Source organism: Dendrobates tinctorius, unplaced genomic scaffold (genome assembly GCF_039654945.1).
Source record: "Dendrobates tinctorius isolate UK_male_01 unplaced genomic scaffold, ASM3965494v1 ptg000502l, whole genome shotgun sequence".
In the NCBI taxonomy this organism is placed as follows: Eukaryota; Metazoa; Chordata; class Amphibia; order Anura; family Dendrobatidae; genus Dendrobates; species Dendrobates tinctorius.
This window is the reverse complement of record NW_027362161.1, coordinates 594,755-613,692: the sequence shown is the minus strand read 5'-3', so window position 1 is coordinate 613,692 and position 18,938 is coordinate 594,755. Positions and strand designations below refer to the sequence as shown.

Genomic DNA, 18,938 nt, shown 5'->3' with positions numbered 1-18,938 from the left:
TGTGTATAGAGGGTCGGCGGGTGTATAGGGGGTCGGCGTGGGTATAGGGGGTCGGCGTGTGTATAGAGGGTCGGCGGGTGTATAGGGGGTCGGCGTGGGTATAGGGGGTCGGCGTGTGTATAGGGAGTCGGCGTGTGTATAGAGGGTCGGCGGGTGTATAGGGGGTCGGCGTGGGTATAGGGGGTCGGCGTGTGTATAGAGGGTCGGCGGGTGTATAGGGGGTCGGCGTGGGTATAGGGGGTCGGCGTGTGTATAGAGGGTCGGCGGGTGTATAGGGGGTCGGCGTGGGTATAGGGGGTCGGCGTGTGTATAGGGAGTCGGCGTGTGTATAGAGGGTCGGCGGGTGTATAGGGGGTCGGCGTGGGTATAGGGGGTCGGCGTGTGTATAGAGGGTCGGCGGGTGTATAGGGGGTCGGCGTGGGTATAGGGGGTCGGCGTGTGTATAGGGAGTCGGCGTGTGTATAGAGGGTCGGCGGGTGTATAGGGGGTCGGCGTGGGTATAGGGGGTCGGCGTGTGTATAGAGGGTCGGCGGGTGTATAGGGGGTCGGCGTGGGTATAGGGGGTCGGCGTGTGTATAGGGAGTCGGCGTGTGTATAGAGGGTCGGCGGGTGTATAGGGGGTCGGCGTGGGTATAGGGGGTCGGCGTGTGTATAGAGGGTCGGCGGGTGTATAGGGGGTCGGCGTGGGTATAGGGGGTCGGCGTGTGTATAGGGAGTCGGCGTGTGTATAGAGGGTCGGCGGGTGTATAGGGGGTCGGCGTGGGTATAGGGGGTCGGCGTGTGTATAGAGGGTCGGCGGGTGTATAGGGGGTCGGCGTGGGTATAGGGGGTCGGCGTGTGTATAGAGGGTCGGCGGGTGTATAGGGGGTCGGCGTGGGTATAGGGGGTCGGCGTGTGTATAGGGAGTCGGCGTGTGTATAGAGGGTCGGCGGGTGTATAGGGGGTCGGCGTGGGTATAGGGGGTCGGCGTGTGTATAGAGGGTCGGCGGGTGTATAGGGGGTCGGCGTGGGTATAGGGGGTCGGCGTGTGTATAGGGAGTCGGCGTGTGTATAGAGGGTCGGCGGGTGTATAGGGGGTCGGCGTGGGTATAGGGGGTCGGCGTGTGTATAGAGGGTCGGCGGGTGTATAGGGGGTCGGCGTGGGTATAGGGGGTCGGCGTGTGTATAGGGAGTCGGCGTGTGTATAGAGGGTCGGCGGGTGTATAGGGGGTCGGCGTGGGTATAGGGGGTCGGCGTGTGTATAGAGGGTCGGCGGGTGTATAGGGGGTCGGCGTGGGTATAGGGGGTCGGCGTGTGTATAGGGAGTCGGCGTGTGTATAGAGGGTCGGCGGGTGTATAGGGGGTCGGCGTGGGTATAGGGGGTCGGCGTGTGTATAGAGGGTCGGCGGGTGTATAGGGGGTCGGCGTGGGTATAGGGGGTCGGCGTGTGTATAGAGGGTCGGCGGGTGTATAGGGGGTCGGCGTGGGTATAGGGGGTCGGCGGGTGTATAGGTGCCACTGACATCAGAGCTTTGACCTTGGCGCATGTTGCACAGAGCGGTTCTCCAGGACTCGGCTTTGGTCCCTTTCTGCAGGCTCTGCGCTTCCTTTTTTCCTGGTGTTATCTGCTCAGAGGCCATCACAGGTCCTGCAGGAAGGAAACCAGACCTCGAAATGTTCCTGCCAGAGGAAAAAAACAACCAAGGTGGTGACACATGATATTTACCACTGTGTCTGAGAGTAGTGCCGGACGATGGACCCCGGAGCCCCCAGGACAGAGCGCTGAGCCCGCAGCCCCCAATGTCTGCACGCCCCTGAGATATCACATCATTACTGTACTGTAATGATATCAGCTGCACCTTCCACTCTTGGAAAAACTCCACTTCTGCACCTCGTCGTCACCCATCACACATTATCCTCCAGGCCTGGATGTTGCTCTGCTGTTATCTGAGGGTTATCTATATCTATGATTGAAACCAATTGTCCAAAATTTATGTCACAGTCATTGTTGGTGTCCGGTAGGGCAGACTCCCTCTGGTGGCCGCGGCCGGCAGCGCAGGCTCCCTCTGGTGGCCGCGGCCGACAGCGCAGGCTCCCTCTGGTGGACGCGTCCGGTAGTGCAGGCTCATGCGCAGCACCCGCTGTGCTCGGCAGTTGATCACTTGGGATCTGTCCGGCTCAGGTTGGTTCAGGCTCGGGCCTCCTAAGTTTCCTTCTTGGGTTGTCGTCTTCTGAGGTTTTTGCGTCTTTTATTTTCGTCTCTTTGTGCTCCTATATCAGCAATCTGCAGCGTGTCGGGGATGCTGGGCGTTGTAGTTCCCGTCCTCTGATGCTGTGGCTGCAGAGTCTCGCTGACATGTGACAGATGATGGCGCTCTCCTCCTGGGCTCCGCACGTCACAGACTATGGGGAGTCACTGCACTGATACTAGAGGTACAGTGAGGTGGGGGATGCCCAGGAATCGGTGGGATGATCCCTGGTCCGCGCGGTTTCGGCGCCTGCTGACCCCCGGCTCGGTTTTCGCCTATGTGGGAGCTGATCCTCACCGAGGACGTGATCGCACACCCGCGTGCCACGGTCCGACGCTCTGTACATACATGAAACGTCCTCCGTGACGTGAAGTCCGGGCACTGATGGGTCAGCGCGGCGCTGGGGTCTGCCGGATTTCCCCGCCGCTGTCTGCCGGATTTCCCCGCCGCTGTCATCCTGGCTCCAGAGGTGACAGGTGTGACACTGCGACACGCTGGTGTCAGGGATCCGACACTCGCAGGATCACATCCAGCAGGATCTCCAAGGTCCGAAGAAAGAAAGAAAAAGTTTTTAAAATTCTGAAAAACTTTTTTGGAAAGTTCACGTTGCGTCTTGTTAGAAGTAAGGACAATAATAACGACGGATATAGAGAAATGTGGAGTCCGGGCCGTGCAAACACCAACAGTCATCAAAACATCGGCTCCATCAGATCTACCCCAAAGTAACATCCGAGAAGGCGACGCTCAGGACGGAGAGGACAAGCCGCCACTCAGCGCCATCGACGGGAAAACGGCGCCACAAGAGCCCAAGAGTGCGGCGATCCTGTGCGCTCATGTCTTCTCTCTCCTCAGCTGCTCACAGATGTGGCCCCTCCGCCTGCTGCCCGTCCTCATGCTCCTGCCCTCGGCCTCCGGTTGCGTCTTCTGCCGCCGTCATGACAGGAATCTGAGGAGCAGGTTTGACAAGTTATGTGACGCTTACAAAGCCGTGAAGGGAAGGAACGCCTGCACCCGCCATCCGGGGCCCCACGACTTCCACAAGTACGGTCTAGGTGAGCGCCATGACGCCACACCGCCGAGCTGTGCCGCCAACCACTGACTGCTGCCCTCTCCTCCACAGAGGAGGAGGCCCTGCTGCTCATCACCGAGAAAACGCACCGTGTGTTCAGAGTGCTGGGTGAGGAAGCGAACAGCAGCGCCACCAACCCCCCGCACGCTCCACCGATGCCGCCAACCCCCCGCACGCTCCACCGATGCCGCCAACCCCCCGCACGCTCCACCGATGCCGCCAACCCCCCGCACGCTCCACCGATGCCGCCAACCCCCCGCACGCTCCACCGATGCCGCCAACCCCCCGCACGCTCCACCGATGCCGCCAACCCCCCGCACGCTCCACCGATGCCGCCAACCCCCCGCACGCTCCACCGATGCCGCCAACCCCCCCGCAAGCTCCACCGATGCCGCCAACCCCCCGCACGCTCCACCGATGCCGCCAACCCCCCGCAAGCTCCACCGATGCCGCCAACCCCCAGCACGCTCCACCGATGCCGCCAACCCCCCGTACGCTCCACCGATGCCGCCAACCCCCCGCACGCTCCACCGTAGCAGCCAACCCGCCCGCCATCCTCCACCAATGCCGCCAACCCACGCACGCTCCACCGATGCCGCCAACCCCCCGCACGCTCCACCGATGCCGCCAACCCCCCGCACGCTCCACCGACGCCGCCAACCCCCCGCACGCTCCACCGATGCCGCCAACCCCCCGCACGCTCCACCGATGCCGCCAACCCCCCGCACGCTCCACCGATGCCGCCAACCCCCCATACGCTCCACCGATGCCGCCAACCCCCCGTACGCTCCACCGATGCCGCCAACCCCCCGTACGCTCCACCGATGCCGCCAACCCCCCGTACGCTCCACCGATGCCGCCAACCCCCCGTACGCTCCACCGATGCCGCCAACCCCCCGTACGCTCCACCGATGCCGCCAACCCCCCGTACGCTCCACCGATGCCGCCAACCCCCCGCACGCTCCACCGTAGCAGCCAACCCGCCCGCCATGCTCCACCGATGCCGCCAACCCCCCGCACGCTCCACCGATGCCGCCAACCCCCCGCACGCTCCACCGATGCCGCCAACCCCCCGCACGCTCCACCGATGCCGCCAACCCCCCGCACGCTCCACCGATGCCGCCAACCCCCCGCACGCTCCACCGATGCCACCAACCCCCCCGCACGCTCCACCGATGCCACCAACCCCCCCGCACGCTCCACCGATGCCACCAACCCCCCCGCACGCTCCACCGATGCCGCCAACCCCCCGCAAGCTCCACCGATGCCGCCAACCCCCCGCAAGCTCCAGCGATGCCGCCAACCCCCAGCACGCTCCACCGATGCCGCCAACCCCCCGTACGCTCCACCGATGCCGCCAACCCCCCGCACGCTCCACCGTAGCAGCCAACCCGCCCGCCATGCTCCACCAATGCCGCCAACCCACGCACGCTCCACCGATGCCGCCAACCCCCCGCACGCTCCACCGATGCCGCCAACCCCCCGCACGCTCCACCGATGCCGCCAACCCCCCGCACGCTCCACCGATGCCGCCAACCCCCCGCACGCTCCACCGATGCCGCCAACCCCCCGCACGCTCCACCGATGCCGCCAACCCCCCGCACGCTCCACCGATGCCGCCAACCCCCCGCACGCTCCACCGATGCCGCCAACCCCCCGCACGCTCCACCGATGCCGCCAACCCCCCGCACGCTCCACCGATGCCGCCAACCCCCCGCACGCTCCACCGATGCCGCCAACCCCCCGCACGCTGCACCGATGCCGCCAACCCCCCGCACGCTCCACCGATGCCGCCAACCCCACGCAGGCTCCACCGATGCTGCCAACCCCCCACATATTCCACCTGCGCCCTCACACCCCCCGCATATTCCACCTGTGCCCTCACACCCCGCATATTCCACCTGTGCCCTCACACACCCCGCATATTCCACCTGTGCCCTCACACCCCCCGCATATTCCACCTGTGCCCTCACACCCGGCATATTCCACCTGCGCCCTCACACCCCGCATATTCCACCTGTGCCCTCACACACCCGGAATATTCCACCTGCGCACTCACCCCCCGCATATTCCACCTGTGCCCTCACACCCCCCGCATATTCCACCTGTGCCCTCACACCCCCCGCATATTCCACCTGTGCCCTCACACCCCCCGCATATTCCACCTGTGCCCTCACACCCCCCGCATATTCCACCTGTGCCCTCACACCCCCCGCATATTCCACCTGTGCCCTCACACCCCCCGCATATTCCACCTGTGCCCTCACACCCCCCGCATATTCCACCTGCGCCCTCACACACCCGGCATATTCCACCTGCGCAGTCACCCCCCGCATATTCCACCTGCGCCCTCACACACCCGGCATATTCCACCTGCGCCCTCACACACCCGGAATATTCCACCTGCGCCCTCACACACCCGGCATATTCCACCTGCGCCCTCACACACCCCACATATTCCACCTGCGCCCTCACACCCGGCATATTCCACCTGCGCCCTCACACACCCGGAATATTCCACCTGCGCCCTCACACACCCGGCATATTCCACCTGCGCCCTCACACACCCCACATATTCCACCTGCGCACTCACCCCCCGCATATTCCACCTGCGCCCTCACACACCCGGAATATTCCACCTGCGCCCTCACACACCCGGCATATTCCACCTGTGCCCTCACACACCCGGCATATTCCACCTGTGCCCTCACACACCCGGAATATTCCACCTGTGCCCTCACACCCCGCATATTCCACCTGTGCCCTCACACCCGGCATATTCCACCTGTGCCCTCACACACCCGGAATATTCCACCTGTGCCCTCACACCCCGCATATTCCACCTGTGCCATCACACCCGGCATATTCCACCTGTGCCCTCACACACCCGGCATATTCCACCTGTGCCCTCACCCCCCGCATATTCCACCTGTGCCCTCACACCCGGCATATTCCACCTGCGCCCTCTCACACCCCGCATATTCCACCTGCGCCCTCTCACACCCCGCATATTCCACCTGCGCCCTCACACACCCCGCATATTCCACCTGCGCCCTCTCACACCCCGCATATTCCACCTGCGCCCTCACACACCCGGCATATTCCACCTGTACCCTCACACCCGGAATATTCCACCTGTGCCCTCACACACCCGGCATATTCCACCTGTGCCCTCACACACCCGGCATATTCCACCTGCGCCCTCACACCCCCCGCATATTCCACCTGTGCCCTCACACCCCCCGCATATTCCACCTGCGCCCTCACACCCCCCGCATATTCCACCTGCGCCCTCACACCCCCCGCATATTCCACCTGCGCCCTCACACACCCCGCATATTCCACCTGTGCCCTCACACCCCGCATATTCCACCTGTGCCCTCACACACCCGGCATATTCCACCTGTACCCTCACACCCGGAATATTCCACCTGTGCCCTCACACACCCGGCATATTCCACCTGTGCCCTCACACACCCGGCATATTCCACCTGCGCCCTCACACCCCCCGCATATTCCACCTGCGCCCTCACACCCCCCGCATATTCCACCTGTGCCCTCACACCCCCCGCATATTCCACCTGCGCCCTCACACCCCCCGCATATTCCACCTGCGCCCTCACACCCGGCATATTCCACCTGCGCCCTCACACCCCCCGCATATTCCACCTGCGCCCTCACACCCCCCGCATATTCCACCTGCGCCCTCACACACCCCGCATATTCCACCTGCGCCCTCTCACACCCCGCATATTCCACCTGTGCCCTCACACACCCGGCATATTCCACCTGCGCCCTCACACCCCCCGCATATTCCACCTGTACCCTCACACCCGGAATATTCCACCTGTGCCCTCACACACCCGGCATATTCCACCTGTGCCCTCACACACCCGGCATATTCCACCTGCGCCCTCACACCCCCCGCATATTCCACCTGCGCCCTCACACCCCCCGCATATTCCACCTGCGCCCTCACACCCCCCGCATATTCCACCTGCGCCCTCACACCCCCCGCATATTCCACCTGCGCCCTCACACCCCAGGCATATTCCACCTGCGCCTTCACACCCCCCGCATATTCCACCTGCGCCCTCACACCCCCCGCATATTCCACCTGCGCCCTCACACCCCCCGCATATTCCACCTGCGCCCTCACACACCCGGCATATTCCACCTGTGCCCTCACACCCCCTGCATATTCCACCTGCGCCCTCACACCCGGCATATTCCACCTGTACCCTCACACCCGGAATATTCCACCTGTGCCCTCACACACCCGGCATATTCCACCTGTGCCCTCACACCCGGCATATTCCACCTGCGCCCTCACACCCGGCATATTCCACCTGCGCCCTCACACACCCGGCATATTCCACCTGTACCCTCACACCCGGCATATTCCACCTGTGCCCTCACACCCCCCGCATATTCCACCTGTGCCCTCACACACCCGGCATATTCCACCTGCGCCCTCACACACCCGGCATATTCCACCTGTACCCTCACACCCGGCATATTCCACCTGTGCCCTCACACCCCCCGCATATTCCACCTGTGCCCTCACACACCCGGCATATTCCACCTGCGCCCTCACACCCGGCATATTCCACCTGTACCCTCACACCCTTCATATTCCACCTGTGCCCTCACACACCCGGCATATTCCACCTGTACCCTCACACCCAGCATATTCCACCTGTGCCCTCACACACCCCGCATATTCCACCTGTGCCCTCACACCCCCCGCATATTCCACCTGTGCCCTCACACCCCCCGCATATTCCACCTGTGCCCTCACACCCCCCGCATATTCCACCTGCGCCCTCACACCCCGCATATTCCACCTGCGCCCTCACACCCCCCGCATATTCCACCTGTGCCCTCACACACCCCGCATATTCCACCTGCGCCCTCACACCCCCCGCATATTCCACCTGCGCCCTCACACCCCCCGCATATTCCACCTGCGCCCTCACACCCGGCATATTCCACCTGCGCCCTCACACCCGGCATATTCCACCTGCGCCCTCACACCCGGCATATTCCACCTGCGCCCTCACACCCCCCGCATATTCCACCTGCGCCCTCACACCCCCCGCATATTCCACCTGCGCCCTCACACCCGGCATATTCCACCTGCGCCCTCACCCCCCCCGCATATTCCACCTGCGCCCTCACACCCCCCGCATATTCCACCTGCGCCCTCACACCCGGCATATTCCACCTGCGCCCTCACACCCCCCGCATATTCCACCTGCGCCCTCACACCCCCCGCATATTCCACCTGCGCCCTCACACCCCCCGCATATTCCACCTGCGCCCTCACACACCCGGCATATTCCACCTGTGCCCTCACACCCCCTGCATATTCCACCTGCGCCCTCACACCCGGCATATTCCACCTGTACCCTCACACCCGGAATATTCCACCTGTGCCCTCACACCCGGCATATTCCACCTGTACCCTCACACCCGGCATATTCCACCTGTACCCTCACACCCGGCATATTCCACCTGCGCCCTCACACCCGGCATATTCCACCTGTACCCTCACACCCGGCATATTCCACCTGTGCCCTCACACACCCGGCATATTCCACCTGCGCCCTCACACCCGGCATATTCCACCTGTGCCCTCACACACCCGGCATATTCCACCTGCGCCCTCACACCCGGCATATTCCACCTGTACCCTCACACCCGGCATATTCCACCTGCGCCCTCACACCCGGCATATTCCACCTGCGCCCTCACACCCGGCATATTCCACCTGCGCCCTCACACCCGGCATATTCCACCTGCGCCCTCACACCCGGCATATTCCACCTGTACCCTCACACCCGGCATATTCCACCTGCGCCCTCACACCCGGCATATTCCACCTGTACCCTCACACCCGGCATATTCCACCTGTGCCCTCACACACCCGGCATATTCCACCTGCGCCCTCACACCCGGCATATTCCACCTGCGCCCTCACACCCGGCATATTCCACCTGCGCCCTCACACCCGGCATATTCCACCTGCGCCCTCACACCCGGCATATTCCACCTGCGCCCTCACACCCGGCATATTCCACCTGCGCCCTCACACCCGGCATATTCCACCTGCGCCCTCACACCCGGCATATTCCACCTGTACCCTCACACCCGGCATATTCCACCTGCGCCCTCACACCCGGCATATTCCACCTGTACCCTCACACCCGGCATATTCCACCTGTGCCCTCACACACCCGGCATATTCCACCTGCGCCCTCACACCCGGCATATTCCACCTGTGCCCTCACACACCCGGCATATTCCACCTGCGCCCTCACACCCGGCATATTCCACCTGTACCCTCACACCCGGCATATTCCACCTGCGCCCTCACACCCGGCATATTCCACCTGCGCCCTCACACCCGGCATATTCCACCTGCGCCCTCACACCCGGCATATTCCACCTGTACCCTCACACCCTTCATATTCCACCTGTGCCCTCACACACCCGGCATATTCCACCTGTACCCTCACACCCGGCATATTCCACCTGTGCCCTCACACACCCCGCATATTCCACCTGTGCCCTCACACCCCCCGCATATTCCACCTGTGCCCTCACACCCCCCGCATATTCCACCTGCGCCCTCACACCCCGCATATTCCACCTGCGCCCTCACCCCCCCCGCATATTCCACCTGTGCCCTCACACCCCCCGCATATTCCACCTGTGCCCTCACACCCCCCGCATATTCCACCTGCGCCCTCACACCCCGCATATTCCACCTGCGCCCTCACCCCCCCCGCATATTCCACCTGCGCCCTCACACCCCCCGCATATTCCACCTGCACCCTCACACCCCCCACATATTCCACCTGCGCCCTCACACCCCCCGCATATTCCACCTGCGCCCTCACACCCGGCATATTCCACCTGCGCCCTCACACCCCCCGCATATTCCACCTGCGCCCTCACACCCGGCATATTCCACCTGCGCCCTCACACCCCCCGCATATTCCACCTGCGCCCTCACACACCCGGCATATTCCACCTGCGCCCTCACACACCCGGCATATTCCACCTGCGCCCTCACACACCCGGCATATTCCACCTGCGCCCTCACACCCCCCGCATATTCCACCTGCGCCCTCACACACCCCGCATATTCCACCTGCGCCCTCACACCCGGCATATTCCACCTGCGCCCTCACACCCCCCGCATATTCCACCTGCGCCCTCACACACCCCACATATTCCACCTGTGCCCTCACACACCCGGAATATTCCACCTGCGCCCTCACACCCGGAATATTCCACCTGCGCCCTCACACCCCCCGCATATTCCACCTGTGCCCTCACACCCCCCCGCATATTCCACCTGCGCCCTCACACACCCGGCATATTCCACCTGCGCCCTCACACACCCGGCATATTCCACCTGCGCCCTCACACACCCCGCATATTCCACCTGCGCCCTCACACCCCCCGCATATTCCACCTGTGCCCTCACCCCCCCCGCATATTCCACCTGTGCCCTCACCCCCCCCCGCATATTCCACCTGCGCCCTCACACACCCGGCATATTCCACCTGCGCCCTCACACCCCCCGCATATTCCACCTGCGCCCTCACACACCCCGCATATTCCACCTGCGCCCTCACACACCCCGCATATTCCACCTGCGCCCTCACACCCCCCGCATATTCCACCTGTGCCCTCACACCCCCCGCATATTCCACCTGTGCCCTCACACCCCCCCGCATATTCCACCTGTGCCCTCACACCCCCCCGCATATTCCACCTGCGCCCTCACACACCCGGCATATTCCACCTGCGCCCTCACACACCCGGCATATTCCACCTGTGCCCTCACACACCCGGCATATCCCACCTGCGCCCTCACACCCCCCGCATATTCCACCTGCGCCCTCACACCCCCCGCATATTCCACCTGCGCCCTCACACCCGGCATATTCCACCTGCGCCCTCACACCCGGCATATTCCACCTGCGCCCTCACACCCGGCATATTCCACCTGCGCCCACACACCCCCCGCATATTCCACCTGTGCCCTCACACCCCCCGCATATTCCACCTGCGCCCTCACACCCGGCATATTCCACCTGTGCCCTCACACACCCGGCATATTCCACCTGTGCCCTCACACACCCGGCATATTCCACCTGTGCCCTCACACACCCGGCATATTCCACCTGTGCCCTCACACCCGGCATATTCCACCTGTGCCCTCACACCCCCCGCATATTCCACCTGTGCCCTCACACCCCCCGCATATTCCACCTGCGCCCTCACACCCCCCGCATATTCCACCTGTGCCCTCACACCCCTCATATTCCACCTGCGCCCTCACACCCCCCGCATATTCCACCTGCGCCCTCACACCCCCCGCATATTCCACCTGCGCCCTCACACCCCGCATATTCCACCTGCGCCCTCACACCCCCCGCATATTCCACCTGCGCCCTCACACCCCCCGCATATTCCACCTGTGCCCTCACACCCCAGGCATATTCCACCTGCGCCCTCACACCCCCCGCATATTCCACCTGTGCCCTCACACCCGGCATATTCCACCTGTGCCCTCACACACCCGGCATATTCCACCTGCGCCCTCACACCCGGCATATTCCACCTGTGCCCTCACACCCCCGGCATATTCCACCTGCGCCCTCACACACCCGGCATATTCCACCTGTGCCCTCACACACCCGGCATATTCCACCTGCGCCCTCACACCCGGCATATTCCACCTGTGCCCTCACACACCCGGCATATTCCACCTGTGCCCTCACACCCCGCATATTCCACCTGTGCCCTCACACCCCCCGCATATTCCACCTGCGCCCTCACACCCCGCATATTCCACCTGCGCCCTCACACCCCCCGCATATTCCACCTGCGCCCTCACACCCCCCGCATATTCCACCTGCGCCCTCACACCCGGCATATTCCACCTGTGCCCTCACACCCCCGGCATATTCCACCTGCGCCCTCACACACCCGGCATATTCCACCTGTGCCCTCACACACCCGGCATATTCCACCTGCGCCCTCACACCCGGCATATTCCACCTGTGCCCTCACACACCCGGCATATTCCACCTGTGCCCTCACACCCCGCATATTCCACCTGTGCCCTCACACCCCGCATATTCCACCTGCACCCTCACACCCCCCGCATATTCCACCTGCGCCCTCACAACCCGCATATTCCTCCTGCGCCCTCACACCCCCCGCATATTCCACCTGCGCCCTCACACCCCCCGCATATTCCACCTGCGCCCTCACACCCCGCATATTCCACCTGCGCCCTCACACCCCCCGCATATTCCACCTGTGCCCTCACACCCCCCGCATATTCCACCTGCGCCCTCACACCCCGCATATTCCACCTGCACCCTCACACCCCCCGCATATTCCACCTGCGCCCTCACACCCCGCATATTCCACCTGCGCCCTCACCCCCCCCGCATATTCCACCTGCACCCTCACACCCCCCGCATATTCCACCTGCGCCCTCACACCCCGCATATTCCACCTGCGCCCTCACACCCCCCGCATATTCCACCTGCACCCTCACACCCCCCGCATATTCCACCTGCGCCCTCACACCCCGCATATTCCACCTGCGCCCTCACACCCCCCGCATATTCCACCTGTGCCCTCACACCCCCCGCATATTCCACCTGCGCCCTCACACCCCCCGCATATTCCACCTGCGCCCTCACACCCCAGGCATATTCCACCTGCGCCCTCACACCCCCCGCATATTCCACCTGTGCCCTCACACACCCGGCATATTCCACCTGCGCCCTCACACCCCAGGCATATTCCACCTGCGCCCTCACACCCCCCGCATATTCCACCTGCGCCCTCACACCCCCCGCATATTCCACCTGTGCCCTCACACACCCGGCATATTCCACCTGTGCCCTCACCCCCCGCATATTCCACCTGTGCCCTCACACCCCGCATATTCCACCTGTGCCCTCACACACCCGGCATATTCCACCTGTGCCCTCACCCCCCGCATATTCCACCTGCGCCCTCACACCCGGCATATTCCACCTGCGCCCTCACCCCCCCCCCGCATATTCCACCTGCGCCCTCACCCCCCCCGCATATTCCACCTGCACCCTCACACCCCCCGCATATTCCACCTGTGCCCTCACACACCCGGCATATTCCACCTGCGCCCTCACACCCGGCATATTCCACCTGTACCCTCACACCCGGCATATTCCACCTGTGCCCTCACACACCCGGCATATTCCACCTGCGCCCTCACACCCGGCATATTCCACCTGTGCCCTCACACACCCGGCATATTCCACCTGTGCCCTCACACACCCGGCATATTCCACCTGCGCCCTCACACCCGGCATATTCCACCTGTACCCTCACACCCTTCATATTCCACCTGTGCCCTCACACCCGGCATATTCCACCTGTGCCCTCACACACCCCGCATATTCCACCTGTGCCCTCACACCCCCCGCATATTCCACCTGTGCCCTCACACCCCCCGCATATTCCACCTGCGCCCTCACACCCCGCATATTCCACCTGCGCCCTCACACCCCCCGCATATTCCACCTGCGCCCTCACACACCCCGCATATTCCACCTGCGCCCTCACACCCCCCGCATATTCCACCTGCGCCCTCACACCCCGCATATTCCACCTGTGCCCTCACACACCCGGCATATTCCACCTGTGCCCTCACCCCCCGCATATTCCACCTGCGCCCTCACACCCGGCATATTCCACCTGCGCCCTCACCCCCCCCCCCCGCATATTCCACCTGCGCCCTCACCCCCCCCCGCATATTCCACCTGCACCCTCACACCCCCCGCATATTCCACCTGTGCCCTCACACACCCGGCATATTCCACCTGCGCCCTCACACCCGGCATATTCCACCTGTACCCTCACACCCGGCATATTCCACCTGTGCCCTCACACACCCGGCATATTCCACCTGCGCCCTCACACCCGGCATATTCCACCTGTACCCTCACACCCGGCATATTCCACCTGTGCCCTCACACACCCGGCATATTCCACCTGCGCCCTCACACCCGGCATATTCCACCTGTACCCTCACACCCTTCATATTCCACCTGTGCCCTCACACCCGGCATATTCCACCTGTGCCCTCACACCCGGCATATTCCACCTGTGCCCTCACACACCCCGCATATTCCACCTGTGCCCTCACACCCCCCGCATATTCCACCTGTGCCCTCACACCCCCCGCATATTCCACCTGCGCCCTCACACCCCGCATATTCCACCTGCGCCCTCACACCCCCCGCATATTCCACCTGCGCCCTCACACACCCCGCATATTCCACCTGCGCCCTCACACCCCCCGCATATTCCACCTGCACCCTCACACCCGGCATATTCCACCTGCGCCCTCACACCCGGCATATTCCACCTGCGCCCTCACACCCCCCGCATATTCCACCTGCGCCCTCACACCCCCCGCATATTCCACCTGCGCCCTCACACCCGGCATATTCCACCTGCGCCCTCACATCCGGCATATTCCACCTGCGCCCTCACACACCCGGCATATTCCACCTGCGCCCTCACACACCCGGCATATTCCACCTGCGCCCTCACACACCCGGCATATTCCACCTGCGCCCTCACACCCGGCATATTCCACCTGCGCCCTCACACACCCCGCATATTCCACCTGCGCCCTCACACCCGGCATATTCCACCTGCGCCCTCACACAACCGGCATATTCCACCTGCGCCCTCACACCCGGCATATTCCACCTGCGCCCTCACACACCCGGCATATTCCACCTGCGCCCTCACACCCCCCGCATATTCCACCTGTGCCCTCACACCCCCCGCATATTCCACCTGCGCCCTCACACCCGGCATATTCCACCTGCGCCCTCACACCCCCCGCATATTCCACCTGCGCCCTCACACCCCCCGCATATTCCACCTGCGCCCTCACACCCCCCGCATATTCCACCTGCGCCCTCACACACCCGGCATATTCCACCTGCGCCCTCACACCCCCCGCATATTCCACCTGCGCCCTCACACCCCCCGCATATTCCACCTGCGCCCTCACACCCCCCGCATATTCCACCTGCGCCCTCACACCCCCCGCATATTCCACCTGCGCCCTCACACCCCCCGCATATTCCACCTGCGCCCTCACACCCCCCGCATATTCCACCTGCGCCCTCACACCCCCCGCATATTCCACCTGCGCCCTCACACCCCCCGCATATTCCACCTGCGCCCTCACACCCCCCGCATATTCCACCTGCGCCCTCACACCCCCCGCATATTCCACCTGCGCCCTCACACCCCCCGCATATTCCACCTGCGCCCTCACACCCCCCGCATATTCCACCTGCGCCCTCACACCCCCCGCATATTCCACCTGCGCCCTCACACCCCCCGCATATTCCACCTGCGCCCTCACACCCCCCGCATATTCCACCTGCGCCCTCACACCCCCCGCATATTCCACCTGCGCCCTCACACCCCCCGCATATTCCACCTGCGCCCTCACACCCCCCGCATATTCCACCTGCGCCCTCACACCCCCCGCATATTCCACCTGCGCCCTCACACCCCCCGCATATTCCACCTGCGCCCTCACACCCCCCGCATATTCCACCTGCGCCCTCACACCCCCCGCATATTCCACCTGCGCCCTCACACCCCCCGCATATTCCACCTGCGCCCTCACACCCCCCGCATATTCCACCTGCGCCCTCACACCCCCCGCATATTCCACCTGCGCCCTCACACCCCCCGCATATTCCACCTGCGCCCTCACACCCCCCGCATATTCCACCTGCGCCCTCACACCCCCCGCATATTCCACCTGCGCCCTCACACCCCCCGCATATTCCACCTGCGCCCTCACACCCCCCGCATATTCCACCTGCGCCCTCACACCCCCCGCATATTCCACCTGCGCCCTCACACCCCCCGCATATTCCACCTGCGCCCTCACCCCCCCCGCATATTCCACCTGTGCCCTCACACCCCCCGCATATTCCACCTGTGCCCTCACACCCCCCGCATATTCCACCTGCGCCCTCACACCCCCCGCATATTCCACCTGTGCCCTCACACCCCCCGCATATTCCACCTGCGCCCTCACACACCCGGAATATTCCACCTGTGCCCTCACACCCCCCGCATATTCCACCTGTGCCCTCACACCCCCCGCATATTCCACCTGTGCCCTCACACACCCGGCAAATTCCACCTGCGCCCTCACACACCCGGCATATTCCACCTGTGCCCTCACACACCCGGCATATTCCACCTGCGCCCTCACACACCCGGCATATTCCACCTGTGCCCTCACACACCCGGCATATTCCACCTGCGCCCTCACACCCGGCATATTCCACCTGCGCCCTCACACACCCCTCATATTCCACCTGCGCCCTCACACACCCGGCATATTCCACCTGTGCCCTCACACACCCGGCATATTCCACCTGCGCCCTCACACCCCCCGCATATTCCACCTGTGCCCTCACACACCCCTCATATTCCACCTGCGCCCTCACACACCCGGCATATTCCACCTGTGCCCTCACACACCCGGCATATTCCACCTGTGCCCTCACACACCCGGCATATTCCACCTGCGCCCTCACACACCCGGCATATTCCACCTGTGCCCTCACACACCCGGCATATTCCACCTGCGCCCTCACACCCCCCGCATATTCCACCTGTGCCCTCACACACCCCTCATATTCCACCTGCGCCCTCACACACCCGGCATATTCCACCTGCGCCCTCACACCCGGCATATTCCACCTGCGCCCTCACACCCCCCGCATATTCCACCTGCGCCCTCACACCCCGCATATTCCACCTGTGCCCTAACATCCGGCATATTCCACCTGCGCCCTCACACCCCCCGCATATTCCACCTGCGCCCTCACACACCCGACATATTCCACCTGTGCCCTCACACACCCGGCATATTCCACCTGCGCCCTCACACCCGGCATATTCCACCTGCGCCCTCACACACCCGGCATATTCCACCTGCGCCCTCACACCCCGCATATTCCACCTGTGCCCTCACATCCGGCATATTCCACCTGCGCACTCACCCCCCGCATATTCCACCTGTGCCCTCACACACCCCTCATATTCCACCTGCGCCCTCACACACCCGGCATATTCCACCTGTGCCCTCACACACCCGGCATATTCCACCTGCGCCCTCACACACCCGGCATATTCCACCTGCGCCCTCACACACCCGGCATATTCCACCTGCGCCCTCACACCCCCTGCATATTCCACCTGTGCCCTCACACCCCCCGCATATTCCACCTGTGCCCTCACACCCCGCATATTCCACCTGTGCCCTCACACACCCGGCATATTCCACCTGCGCCCTCACACACCCGGCATATTCCACCTGCGCACTCACCCCCCGCATATTCCACCTGTGCCCTCACACACCCCTCATATTCCACCTGCGCCCTCACACCCGGCATATTCCACCTGCGCCCTCACACCCCCCGCATATTCCACCTGTGCCCTCACACCCCCCGCATATTCCACCTGTGCCCTCACACCCCCCGCATATTCCACCTGTGCCCTCACACCCCCCGCATATTCCACCTGCGCCCTCACACCCCCCGCATATTCCACCTGCGCCCTCACACACCCGGCATATTCCACCTGTGCCCTCACCCCCCGCATATTCCACCTGCTCCCTCACACCCGGCATATTCCACCTGCGCCCTCACACACCCGGCATATTCCACCTGCGCCCTCACACACCCGGCATATTCCACCTGTGCCCTCACCCCCCGCATATTCCACCTGCTCCCTCACACCCGGCATATTCCACCTGTGCCCTCACATCCGGCATATTCCACCTGCGCCCTCACACACCCGGCATATTCCACCTGCGCCCTCACACACCCGGCATATTCCACCTGCGCCCTCACACACCCGGCATATTCCACCTGTGCCCTCACACACCCCTCATATTCCACCTGTGCCCTCACACCCGGCATATTCCACCTGCGCCCTCACACACCCGGAATATTCCACCTGCGCCCTCACACACCCGGCATATTCCACCTGTGCCCTCACACACCCCTCATATTCCACCTGTGCCCTCACACCCGGCATATTCCACCTGCGCCCTCACACACCCGGAATATTCCACCTGCGCCCTCACACACCTGGCATATTCCACCTGTGCCCTCACACACCCCTCATATTCCACCTGTGCCCTCACACACCCGGCATATTCCACCTGTGCCCTCACACACCCGGCATATTCCACCTGTGCCCTCACACACCCCTCATATTCCACCTGTGCCCTCACACACCCCTCATATTCCACCTGTGCCCTCACACCCGGCATATTCCACCTGCGCCCTCACACACCCGGAATATTCCACCTGCGCCCTCACACACCCCTCATATTCCACCTGTGCCCTCACACACCCCTCATATTCCACCTGTGCCCTCACACACCCGGCATATTCCACCTGTGCCCTCACACACCCGGCATATTCCACCTGCGCCCTCACACACCCGGCATATTCCACCTGCGCCCTCACACCCGGCATATTCCACCTGTGCCCTCA

At 63.5% G+C, this 18,938-nt stretch overlaps 1 protein-coding gene and 1 long non-coding RNA gene across 2 annotated transcripts in view; one reads left to right on the top strand and one right to left on the bottom strand.

The window, feature by feature from the left end:
• Positions 1–1,945, bottom strand: part of LOC141078105 (asialoglycoprotein receptor 1-like) — a 104,095-nt gene extending 102,150 nt beyond the window's left edge. The window contains exon 1 of the mRNA XM_073564946.1: positions 1,706–1,945. The gene's annotated coding sequence lies outside the window, so the exon portion shown is untranslated. The remainder of the gene's footprint in view (positions 1–1,705) is intronic.
• A 211-nt stretch (positions 1,946–2,156) lies between these two features.
• LOC141078100 (uncharacterized) overlaps positions 2,157–18,938 on the top strand; it is a 79,301-nt gene continuing 62,519 nt past the window's right edge. Inside the window, exon 1 of the long non-coding RNA XR_012227652.1 lies at positions 2,157–3,405. This is a non-coding gene — a long non-coding RNA (uncharacterized lncRNA). The remainder of the gene's footprint in view (positions 3,406–18,938) is intronic.